The sequence below is a fragment of the Sinocyclocheilus rhinocerous genome, unplaced genomic scaffold (genome assembly GCF_001515625.1).
Source record: "Sinocyclocheilus rhinocerous isolate Xijiao unplaced genomic scaffold, SAMN03320098_v1.1 scaffold2230, whole genome shotgun sequence".
NCBI classification, from domain to species: Eukaryota; Metazoa; Chordata; class Actinopteri; order Cypriniformes; family Cyprinidae; genus Sinocyclocheilus; species Sinocyclocheilus rhinocerous.
Genome location: NW_015659700.1, coordinates 98,217 through 112,381, shown reverse-complemented (window position 1 = coordinate 112,381; position 14,165 = coordinate 98,217).

Here is a 14,165-nt window from a genome sequence, read left to right as displayed (position 1 = left end):
GACGCGTTTCAGAAAGGCGGGGCATAGAGGAGAAACAATAATGTACAGTATGTGGAAAATAATTTTTTTTAACCTTAAACCGCATAAACACATTTCATTACACCAAATACACAAAATAATGTTATTTTTAGCAACATCATATGACCCCTTTAAAAGATGCACACACTCACTCACATGGCTCAGTATTGTTAGCCTTTAGCGTTCCCTAGTTCCTGTTCTTTCCTAGTTACTTGTTCCTTGCCTTGCCTTGTTTTTTGACCCTGGACTGTTATCTGGTTTTGTGATCGTTTGCTGCATGCCTGCCCTGCCCATTGCTTGTTTATTGGATTAATCTTTTGTCTGCCGTGGATTATACCTGGTTGCTGCTGTTTGACTCTGCCTGTTTTGACCACTCTTTGAATAAAGGCTGCATTTGGATACTCAACTCCGTTGTCACGCCTCCCACGTTACAATCCCTGAAATTAAAACATAAGCATTAGAATCATAGTTGTCCTGCACTACCGTAGCAAAATGCAGAGGACAGAAAGTCAATGAATGTGAAAATAGCAAAGCAACAAAGGGAAATGCAGGAAATAATAAATGAAAGGTAAACAAAAAGTTTTATGTGTTATGTAAAGTATTATGTGAAACGAAGCAAAACCATTCTAAACAAGAATTAAAGGAAAAACAAATAATAGAAGCAAACAAATAAGAGGGAATGAAAGAAAAGAGAAGTCAGCAGGGGAATAAACAAGTGGTTAAAATCTATAAATCTGCAGCCATTCATTTTCTTATGTGAACCGTTTATGCTAGAAATAAAAAGAGGAATTTAAACTCATCCGATGGTGAGCAGGAAACCCGAAATGAAGAAAACACCATACAGCAAAAACATTTAATCTGTGTTTCCCAGATAATGTTGTCACTCATGCTCTTATGATCATCTTAACTAACACTGTGCTTTATTTTACCAAGTTTCCCAAACAGCATTTAAATTGCTTAAGTAAACATGAAGTGCATTGTTACAGGTCCTGTTAAGTAAAAAAAAAACAGTGCTGCCAAACATGTTATCTTCTTAAGACACTGAAAGTTGTTAAACATTGCTCAATATAGTAAAATAAATATTTCTAACTTGTATTTCAGAAATGTTAATGCTGAAGTTACCACAACCTACAGTTATGCTCCTTTGGTCTGAAATTTTGATGCACAATGAAGATGATTACAATGACAACCACAGTCACATTCATAGATCATCTGGTTTGAGGTTTAAGCAATGTATAATTGCTACTTCCTCTATGCAATATGTGACTGTCATAAAGGTTTATCTTATTGCCTTTTAGGTTAATTAAGATAAATTATAGGACAAGATCAATGTGGGACTATTGTTTTAATAGGTGATTTTTTACAACATTTTTTAAGCTTATATTTTTAACAAGATTGTTTCATTCTTGAATATAGTGTACACTAAAAGGGAAAGGGAAATGCAGGCCATAAAGCTTCAATTTAATTCAAAACTTTCCAAAAACTTAACTTATAACTTCTGCAACCTAATTCATCCCAGAGAATGTTCTTGCCTGAGCATAACTCACTTCTGGCTAGGTCAATCCAGGACTCTCAAACAGCTGGATATTTACACTTAGTTTTGATTTATCATTGCCATCTTATAACTCTTTCAGAATCAGCATAAACCTTTCATACTGTAACTTTAAAACTTTTGGAAGTGCTGCTGTTTAGAAAGAGATGTGTGTAATGAGGCTTGAAGTACATCAGGGGATGCAAATCTGAACAGAACAGCACAAATATAATGTGCTAGCTGTCATTTAATACTCCAAGCTGAAGCTAAAACTAAGATTTGAATGGAGAAATGTTGATGTCGGAACTAAGCCAGAGTAGGGATGGGTATCGTTTACATTTTATTGATACCGATACCATACTGTTATCAATACTATTTAGTGCAAAAAGATATGATGTGAAAAGTTGTTGAAAATTTCAAGTTATTTTATTACTGCTGAATTTTAGCAACTGTATTAAAGTTATTCAGTCAAGAGCAGTGAGTTATTTTTCTCTTTGTGTTTTATTTTATTAACATTAAAGGAATAGTTCATCCAATAATTAAAATTGTCATCATTTACTCACTCTCAAGTTGTTTTTAACCTGAATGAGTTTCTTTCTTCTGTTGAACATAAAAGTTATTTTGAAGAATGTGGGAAACCAAACAGTTGATGGTCCCCACCCAGCCAACATTTGTATGTGGGGCCCATATGGGTATGAACTGGGCTGAAAAATGGGCCCCATATAGGATTGTCCGCGGGTTCCATAATGGCCCCATGTCAATTGCCCACATGGATTTCATATAGGATTGCACTTGTCACAAGGTGGGACCCAATTGGACAACATGCACAAGACCCATCTCGGTCCCAGCTGCAGTGACTTTCATATTTCTTTTTCCTACTATTAAAGTCAGTGGGGACCAGCAACTGTTTGGTTACCCACATTCTTCAAAATATCTTCTTTTGTGTTCAGCACAAGAAATAAATTAATACAGGTTTGGTACAACATGACAGTTAGTAAATAATGACAGAATTGTAATTTTTGGGTGAACTATCCCTTTAATGACAATCGGCAGCATGTTTAGTGTTGCTTTAAGAACTGCACACATCTGTTTTTCTCTCAACTGTTTACTTTCACTTTAGACATATGTTAACTAACTGTGTGTATATGTAAACCTTGTGTGTTTTTGAAAGTATTAGCGCAATCAGTCGCTAACTAAGTAATCGGGTGCTGTTTGACCGGTCTTTTAGTGTACGTAAGCTTTAGGTGTACGCGCTCTGAATAAGCACACGTCAGAACAGCACACAAATAAAACGTATTGCTCTCTAGTATGGGATGATATTAGACTCTAAATGATTAATAGATGCACGCACAATTATCCATGTACTGCACACATTTTATACATGTATCTTACTAACCACAAACAAATACCTTTCAATTTGAGTCTGTGGAATTCTGGATGAAATGATTGTGCAGCGATTTGTACAAATACAGACATGTTTGCTATAAAAATGTTCTGTTCTGCATTAATATATCATAAATTGCTCATGCAAAAAGGAATCTGTGCATATCTGGATCAGGCGACACACGTGCATTAATTGACATCTAGTTCGAGTCGATCTTGTTCGGTTCATTTGGATTTTGAGACTTAATTTTCACAGTTTACAGCATTTCACGTGCAATTCATTAACGTGTACACGATTTGAAAAATTCGCAAGTGTGCGTCACTACACTGAAACAAATGCTTTTCAACCGGTGTCTGCAGAGTTAAGAATTACATTAATGTGCAGCATTTTGTTCAAATAGAGACATATGTGAATACAAATGTTATAGTTTGTATTAAAGTATCATAATTTGTGCAGGTAGTGATCAGGCGACACGCGTGCAGTCATTCACGTATCTTCTGAGAAGATTCTATTTGAATTTCATTGAATCAACGTGCCGTTGAATTACAGAAAGAAAGAAAAAAACAAGGTACAGTCATGAAGTTGTTTGGCAAAATTAATATAAGCTATTCTGTGTCTTAAAGGTACAATAGGAGATCTTGGAAAATGCTAACTTTAGCCTGATAGCACTGAAAGCGAACGTCCCACCCTTCCTGCAATCGCCGTCCAAAGCCACGCCCCCTGAACGCATTTACACTCACAGACCAGAGACAACATTACTACAATAAAGAATGAGAATGTGACGTAACGCCACGTTGAGTTCTGGGAAACTGCTTTGTTTATCGGGATTGCGCAAGGCTAAAAGGGCGTAACGAAAGTCTCAAAATTCAAATGAATCAAATAGAATCGACTCAGAAGATACGTGAATGAATGCACGCGTGTCGCCTGATCGCTACCTGCACAAATTATGATACTTTAATACAAACTATAAAATTTGTATTCACAAATATATGTCTCTATTTGAACAAAATGCTGCACATTAATGTAATTCTTAACTCTGCAGACACCGGTTGAAAAGCATTTGTTTCAGTGTAGTGAATCCGTGCGTTCAAAATAACTACAAAATGTCATGCCTTTGAAAAAATAAAGAGAACAACAGAATGCGCTGCTTTAGCGCGTCTTGGTCTCCTTGAGCATCTTTCTGGCGCATGCCACAAACATGAACCACAGGGAATACTCGTCTTTTAAAAGGCTTCATTTAGATTATTTTACATTAAATGCATCTTATAAATCACTTTGGAATAAATCACAGAAGGCCTATGTATCATGATAAAAACAAAAAAATCTTTACAGTCTGGAAATACTTTAGCCTATTGCAAATTATTTCTCGTAGTACTTTTAAAGATTTCTCACCGGTGAATGACACATGATGTAGCCCAGCGGTTAATCCAGTCCTCGCGCCAGCTCGTTAGAAGTTTTTTTTTTTTTGTACAAATCGCTGCACAATCATTTAATCCAGAATTCCACAGACTCAAATTGAAAGGTATTTGTTTGTGGTTAGTAAGATACATGTATAAAATGTATGCAGTACATGGATAATTGTGCGTGCATCTATTAATCATTTAGAGTCTAATATCATCCCATATTTTCCTCCCATTGAAAATCATTATAAAGAAAAGGCTTAATGGACGAAGACAGTGAAAGGTCAATTTCTGTATACAATTAAAATATATACTGTATACAGGCAAGCAGGTGTTTTCTTTCTATCACAAATAATGCTTTTTTTTTTTTACAGTGAATGATAAATATTCACCTTATTTACAAGAAAACATAACAGACAGGTGTGAGTCATGTCAGTCATTATTAAATTGTGCCAAATATTGGCTTATACACCATTCCATTTTGTTCTTTATAGGTCCAGCAAAAGAAAATATGAAGAGTTTGGTTCCAAAACGCGATAAATGCCATTTTTTGTTTTTAAATTTAGTTTCCGCCAAAATCAGTATTGTATCTTGTCGGTATTGAAAAGACAATTTTTAATTTTACGCAAAACAGTTTCAATATGAAAAATAACTTTTATATTGATTCAATGGATTTATTGCATTTTGGAGAAAGAAAAAAAACCTGTCATGGATTTATTGCATTTTGGGGGAAAAAATTATAAAAGCCGGTTCTGTGATTAATAGTAAATCTCCATCACGTGCTTTCAGATGGAGCGGCATACACAGAGCCGTAATCACTGCAATATCGCGTTCATAATCGCAGATGAGTCGTATTCGATTATGAACGCGATATTGCGTAGCTTGTCAGTGTAAGTGTTTTTATTAATGCCATTAATGTTTTTGTTAATACAGCGTATAGCACTAGTCAACTAAATGAATGTAACATGGCAAAGATGAATGCACTTTTGGAAGTTTGTCATGGATTTATTGCATTTTGGGGGAAAAATAATAATACAATTTTATAATAAATCTTTGAAAATCAAAATCTGGATTTGAATTTTTGATGTTATTATAAACTAAGGATGCTATGTAAAAGTTTGAAACAGAAAATAGTGGTTTTCATCTTTGCCACTTTCTTGGTAAAGAAAACACATTTTTACTCAAATTAATCAAAAGGGATTTATAGCGTTTTGGAACCAAACTCTTCATATATTTTTTCTTTAAATATAGGTGAATATTTTGAGTAAATGTACTATCAAATTAAGCAAAGACAATCTGCTGATTCATATGATACCAGTTCTGTTATTTAACCTGATCACAAATCCAATTATAAAGCACATTGTCAGTTCAAAAAGTGGTTAACCTGACAGTGTTATAACCATCCGCAGGTTCCCCTACTCCCACATACACACAGACACTTCCCATACTTTTGCATAACAGTGAGTGTTCCAAAATACTTTTCTTATTACAGAAGTTCAAACCTGCTGTTCTACAACAATCAGTGTCAATCCTGACCTTTACACACATATGCAGCACAGTGCATGCAGTGGTGTAATGAAATGAAGTAATAATACTTTGTTACAGTTCTTAAGTATTTTTTGGGTTTTGAGTTGGTCAAAAAAATTGAGTTTTTTATATTTCTGTCAACTTTCACTTTTACTCCACTACATTTCCCCAAAGCATATTCATTACTTATGAGAAATAGGGTTGCCAACTTCAGAAAAGGAAAATAAGGGACAATCGTTTTTCTTTATAGGAAAATAAGAGACAGAATAAGGGACACTCAAAATATTTGTACTGTACCACATAGTGAATGTCATTTCAGTGTTCAGTAAGTTATGTGTATAAAAGATGTATAAAAGGCTCTCAGACATAAACACATTTCTTTTGCTTAACCTATTTATGTACATTTTAATTCTAAAATAGAATTGTAATGTCATACAAAAAAAGTCACACACAATATACACAAACCACTGGCTAGAGCAAATTTTACCACTTTAGAATTGTGACTGTACCAGTTGTGTAGTAACTTAATAGTGACATTTAAAATATCATCAACCCTTTATCATCAACTCTTTTTTTTTTTTTTTTTTTAAGATACAGATACACACATATGACATAAAACAACTACTGAATGTCTATAATAAAGCATTTTTTAAACAATGGCACTTAAAATTTTGAACTAAAATTTTGTTGCAATGTACTGAATGAAGGAGTATTGGCTGCTTTTGAGACTTTTTTTGGTCGTTTTGGGTTTTAATAACGAGGCCCAAGGTTAAGAATTCGCTAGAAGTTATGTTTCTCTCTCTCCCCCTCTCTCTCTTTAACAACATTAACTAAAGACAACTTGACTTTTTGATCATATGAATCTTCCCTCATGTTTTCTTGTGTGGCTAGATGTTGAACTCATGAACAATATTTAGTTTGCAATCGCCAAAACTGATTTGCCAAAAATGAGCCTACCTTTAGCGCGAGTCCCGCGGGCCGCGCATAAGCCGGCAGAAGATTCTGCTTGGTCTTAAAGCCTTCCCCGAACAGATATGTTCGCAAATCAAACGATTTGTCCAAAAAGAATGATTATTCTCAGTTAAGAGTTTGTTATTCGTATGGTCTAGTAGGTGGTCATACTTAATATGCCTGCGAATACGGGACAAACTTCTTTGATGCCTTAAAGGGATAGTTCACCCAAAAATGAAAATTCTGTCATTAATTACTCACCCTCATGTCGTTCCAAACTCGTAAGACCTTCGTTCATCTTCGGAACACAAATTAAGATATTTTTGATGAAATCGGAGAGCTCTCTGACCCTCCATAGACCAAAGCAACTGTAATGTTCCCAGGTCCAGAAACGTAGTAAGGGCATCGGTAAAACAGTAGGGCTGTACAATTAATAGCATGCCATTGTCACGCGCATCTCGTCAGTAAAGCCGGTTCCGTGATTAGTAGTAAATCTCCATCACCTGCTTTCAGATGGAGCGCATTTACTACACAGAGCCCTAGTTCACTGACAATTAGGCAATATCGCGTTCATAATCGCAGATGAATCGCATTCGATTATGAACACAATATTGCCTAGCTTATCAAAGATAAGATCCTTATCCTAGATTTTCAAATGATTTTACTGCTGATTGGTTACAAGTTTGTTTTGGTATGCGTTATATTACTGCGTTACAGCAAAACGTAATATACTACTGTAATATTATTACTTTTGTAATGCGTTACTCCCAACACTGCCCATAAATATGGAAAGATTCCGTATTATATGGAACGGTTGGCAACCCTAACTAGAAAATAAAGATGGGACTAGTTTAATAAAGTTAGTATAAAGTGACTTACATTCCAGACACCATATTGCCTGTTTTGCTCTATTTTGTCAACGAAAATAGTTTCAAACAATCCACAGCACTGTTTTGTCCCTGAGTCTGAGCAACATGCAGGACGGTGTTTCCTTATTGAATGAATCAGCTTTTTGAATGAATCAGCTTTTTGAATGAATGATTCTGTGACTCACGCATTAAAACAGTCAAATGCTTCGTTCGTGAATGAATCAGCCGTCTGAATGAATCGGTTACATTTCAATGACTCATTAACAGGGACTTGCTGCCTATACTGGCGGTTTTAATTTCACATTTCAAGTTTCTTTTCATGTTTTAAATATCTCAAATATTAATATTCAACATTTTATGTTTAAAACAAAACATTGTTTATGCAGTTGTAACTGCAAGTTAAATGCATCTATGTCCCCTCTGAGCTACATTAAACAGTCTGTGTAAATACATCTAAATACACCCCGCTTCAGATGTAGATTCCATATTTGTAAGAAATGTTTTCTTATGTTAGAATGAAAGAGTCTTACCCAAAGTTACAAAATGGAAGAAAGAGTTAAAACTGGTCAAAATCTTGCTGCTCAAACTGTGTATAGAACCATTTATAATATTTATTTGCTCCTTTTCTATTTTGCATTTACTTGTACTTTTACTTTCAATACTTAGCCTAAGTTTAATATAAAAAAAAATACTTTTCATACTTAAGTACAATAAATATCACATAGCCTACTTTAAAACTTTTACTCAACTAATATACTAAACGGTGACTTTAACTTCTACCAAAGTCATTTTCTGGTAAGATATCTATACGTTTACTTGCGGCTTTCAGGTATTTTATACACCACTGATTGCATGTTACTTGTAATACAGAAATGCAATACAGAAAGATGAATTGGTTATCTATTTGCTCTTTGTTGACCAGTAATTCCTAAAATCATCTCTGCCTCGTGAAAATACACCTCATTGTCTGAGACCAAAGTGCAGAATTCAGTCTCTTTCATTGTCTTGAGGTTTTTTTTCACTTCTCATATTTCCTCTCTCCTTCTCTTCTGGCCGTGTGAGACGGACTTCATCATGTTACCCTTAATAAACCCAAGTCATCTCTCTCTTTTTAGCTGTGCAATAGAGGTGGCTCATCCACTGCTCGCTCTGTGCAGATAAGAACACTTGGCTTTTCATTCATGATTTTGACTAAAGGGGAAAACAAGCTCGAAAACAACCCACTGTCTTCACACTTTCACTATAGTGTGATAAATAGACCAAAAAAGCAGAAGGACAGAACAGATTTAATTATCTGTTGTGATAAAAGAAGAAAAGGATGAGAGAAAAGCTCTTCTTTCTTTCCAGATGTTATGTATCCTATTGAGTAAGCTTATCACTGGCCTTATTGTGTGAAAGGCACACATCACTGAGATATTTCTGTAAATTTAATAATCAATCCAGACACTATCTGTGGTCATTTAGGAAATATCTGTGTGTAAATTAAAGTAAAGAACAGCTGGCTCTCCTAAAGCTCTTCAGAGCTTTGTTCAAGCAGCGTGAAGCCGCTGACACACACACGGACACCTACAGGGTAAATACCTTAGTCTAGATATTAATATTTTCTGACACTGTGTGGTGGACACAAATGTTCCTGCTTGAGCGAGAGTGCATTAATATTTACTTTCTGTGTGTCTGTGGAACACACTCCCCTAATGCCATCCATCTCACACTGAGTCCAGCGTTATCACTGCTGCACAATGTACTCAAAATGACACGTTCTACAAAAACATAACTGAGGCATATAACGTTCTGCCAGCATTAGGATAAGACGGTGACTGCAGACAGAAAGAATGAGTCCTTGCTGGAGATCAATGTTTGATTATCAACAATTGCTGCCCCAAAAGGCATAAATGCACACGCTTGCACACATACAGCATGAGAAACATAATTCAGCGTGGCTTTGTCTTGTCAGATCGTTTTATTTGCAGTTGAATGTATCTTCTCTCTCTGTTAATGTTCTATCAGGACAGGACACCTTTTTGAAATTGAGAAATGAGCTGAAGATGAATGGCAACTTTGAATCGATACTTCTTCCTGTGCCAAAATTTGCTTACTTCCTTCATTAAATTCTCTGCAAAAAGAATTTACCTCACCTGGTTGACTAGTTCATTACAGGAAAAATGTCCCTACATTATCGATCCAAGAAAGAGACATATATCGAGATATCGACATATATTGCATAAATTGAACCAGTGTTTGTGCAAGGGCAGAATTATTTTCATTATAAATAGATAAAAGCACTTTGAATTCAACGTAGTATCAAAGCATCGCAGCGAACCTCTTTTAACAGGATTCATTGTTGCGCATGTGCATCCTCACTCTTACAAGATGTAATCAAATTGACTGAGACTAGAGCACACCTGTGTAATACCGTTTAAAAGTTTGAAGCCAGAAAGACTTTTTTATGTTTTTGAAAGAAGTCTCTTATGCACAAGGCTGCATTTATTTGATCAAAAATACAGTAAAACAGTTTAAAATAACAATTTAAAATTACTCTTTTCTATTTTAATACATTTTGAAATGTAAATGATTCCTGTGGTGGCAAAACAGAATTATTCTTCAGTGTCACATGGTCCTTCAGAAATCATTCTAATATGCAAATGTTTTGCTCATGCAACATGCATTATTATCAGTGTTGGAAATGGTTTCTTAATGTTTTTGTGGAAACCATAAAACATGTTTTCTTGAATATGTCTTGAAGTATTTATCAGAAATATAAATCTTTTGTAACATTATAAATGTCTTTACTGCCACTTTTGATCAATTTAATGCATCCTTGCTGAATAAAAGTATTCATTCCTGTAAATAAAATTAAATCTTACTGACCCCAAACTTTATAATGGTAGTGTATTTAAAATGCAACATGTTGAAGGGGCAATTTTGGCAGCTCATTAAACCTGTTGATAAAGATGGTGTTTGCCTGAATTTGCAGTAGCACATGGGAACTAGAACTGAGGTAGAAGCAGAATTAAAATGAATTTAAATGAACACAAAAAAAGTAAATAAAGGGAAAATTCATTATGGTTAATGTTGAAAGTCTTAACATTTGAAGGTTTTATAGGCCTTATGGACGAACCGATTATTGACCAGGATGGAAAAACACTTCATTTCCCAGAATGCCATTACCTGTGAAACTTCTCACAATGAGTCAGTAAACTCCACTTCTTGTTATTCCAAATCGAAAAAAATTAAAGAATTCTACTTCCTGCGTGTTGTAGTTAATTCAATTCAAATTCACACTCTTGAAGTGGAATATTGTAATTCTGTACTGTGAATTTTCTGAATTGTGCCCAAACCTGATATTTGCAGCATGTTTTTGTGTATGCGAGAAAGAAAAGAAATAAAGCAGAGATGGCCATTCTCCATAGTTTGTAACAGTTTGTTACAGAGTGGACAGATCCTCCTTTGTTATATCGGAAAAATAATAATAATACGTTCAGACAGACTGCATGGTCAGGGGAAAAGAGCCATAGCTGCTCTCAGCGGACAAAACAAAACGCTCACACCTCTGTACAAATCTGACAGGAGCAAATCCATTTTTCTAAACCCTTTTCTCCAGCTGCCTTATTCCAGCTTTTATTATCTGATCCAAGTTAAAACATTTATTTGTCAGTGTAAAATTGTAAAGTCTATATTTGAGGACAGGATTAGTGACAGGGATAAAAAGCACTTGGTTAATTAGACCTTGACATTTCTTTAGTATCAAAATGCCCTTGCCATGTTCAAGCAATGTAAACATTCATTAAGCACAATCTTAAATGCAAACATTATTTTTGCCTCATCAAACATTCAATGATAATTAATACACATTTTACGTAGTCTAGACACATTCATCTCTAGATTTTAATATGAAGAACTTCTGTCAATGCAAGTTAAAATGAGTTGTTATCATTAACATAATAGTCTCAGTGTTTAACTCACCTTACAGTCCAGTGACATCATGGTCTCTAAAAACTTGTAGGACTCGAAGGTCTTTTGGAGGAGTGGAAACACAGCTGTTTCCTGTCAGTACAGAAGTTAATTTTCCATCATTGTCATACACTGATGTTGGGCTGTGCAGGATTGCGTGTGTACCTGCTCCTATAGCATCACACAGTGTCCAACAGGTAAAAACAGACAAGAGGAGTGCATGTAGTGTAGATAGACTACATTTGAACAGTTACTGAGTTTTATTTACTTTAAATGTTCCTATTATGCAGTTATACTTGATTCTGGTTGGCCAATCGTGACATTTAGAGGTTATACATTTATTATGTCTGCCGGCCGAGGGTATGATGTCATCAATAAGTGAAAGCGATGTGTGTTGGTAGTTCAACGTAAAAATCAACGTAACTCACCTATAAAGAAAAAAACAAAGCTACGTCGGTGAGCGATTCCAGTCCTTCATGCTCCTTCTCTCCAGAGTTCTCTCCACCGTCCAATATTTACGCGGGTCCTACCACTTAATAATACATTTAAATAATCAAATTTTAAATTAATAATTTAAATAATAAAATTATTATAAATGAATGAATGCATGAAGATTAAATGAATATAAAAGGAAGAAAGAAAGTAAAACACAACACAAATGTATGGTTGCTCTCTTGAAGCAAAACACAGTTTGCATTTGAAGATCCTCAGATCCTTCACAACACTAAATGAGTCTCCATGTAAATTAGGCTACTAATTATTTATGGTAATTATCTAACAGTATCTGTTATTATTTTATAATTGAGTACTTTGATGATGGAACTAACAAAGGCTATTAAAGATGCAGTAAAGATCAGTAGGGTAGACAGAAACACAGAAACACATATGGTGAGCAGAAACCCAGAAACCCAAGAGTCAGTTACCGCTAATAGCACATTTTCTCCAGAGAGCAGGTACATGCCCCCAGCTCATCCATGTGATCAAAGAGACCCTAAAAGTAGCTCATCATTTGCAACTAGAACAAACGATGAAGGTGAATCTTTAATATGTCGTTTTGTCTAACAAATTATTTAACGTGAACAGATTAGATTTTTCATCACTGTTAACTCTGCAGAAAAGCATTATATGTCATGTAAAAGTGAGAACATTGGGATTACATGGCGCAAAGACCCCATACACATATACATAACACATATTTCATATAATAGGCTACATTCTGCAGTGAAGCAGTGGGATCATCACTTCATTTACACTCCTGTTGCATTATGGGAACGTGTTGGTGGACTGAAGACAGTGATGTTGTCGAATGAGTCAGACATTGCCATAGAGACACTGGCAGGTATGTTGTGATTTACTAAGCCATTATGTGCCCTCTTGCAAGGTGTGTGTATGTGTGTGTTTGATGTACATGCCTAGGTGTTGAAAGACAATGACTTACAGCAAGAGAGTTATTTTTGCGAGTTTTGATTTCAAAATATGTGATGTTATGAATTGTGTTGGAAAAAGCATTTAGATTTTGTTTTGATATTTATTCATATTTTATATTTGATGTTTTAAAATATTTGTATTAATAATATTAATATTAATTAACTCATAAATAAAATAAATTTGTTTGTTATACTAAATAAGAACTGTTAGTAAATAAGAAAATTTTTAATAAAACATTTAGCAAGGTTAACAGTAATATTGCTAAATATTATTACAATTAAAAATAACTGTTTTCTATTTTAATATATTTTTAAAAATGTAATTTAATCCTATTATAGTAACGCTGAATTTTCAGCAGCCATTTCTCTAGTCTTCAGTGTCAAAAACGTGATACATTTTTTTCAGGATTGTTTGATGAATAGATTAATATATTTTTAAAAATGTAATTTAATCCTATTATAGTAACGCTGAATTTTCAGCAGCCATTTCTCTTCAGTGTCAAAAACGTGATACATTTTTTTCAGGATTGTTTGATGAATAGAAAGTACAAAAGTGTTTATTTAAAATTTTTTAGCATTATAAATGTCTTTACAGTCACTTTTGATCTATTAAATGTGTCCTTGCTGAAAAAAGTCTTACTGCCCCGTAAACTTGTATACAAGATACATTGTCTGAAAACATGTCCTAATGGCCATTTTCCTTTGAAGATAAAGTGATCTTGTTGTAAATATGTTGAGATGTCTTTACTGAAACACAAGACAAAAAGCTTGTTGTCTTTTGACATTGTACACTGAGACGTTCTGTTGGCAATTTCAGTCAGTCTTCAACACAGAACAAGCAGTAAAAACTGTTACAACACATCAAATTGTATTTAAATCAGTTCTCTTTTCCTGAACGAATAAGGTTGTGATACAAAGTGATTAATCAGTGTCTAAGAATGTGAGAAGATGTCTCTGACCCATCAGCCAGATGTCACAGGTATGTCTTTCATAATCATAGGATTTGGACATATTTTAAAGATTTTGGTCTGCTTTCCAATAAACAGTACTTAAACGAATGATTCTGCTGCTGCTGTTGCTGCTGATGATTATCTGTAATATTGACCA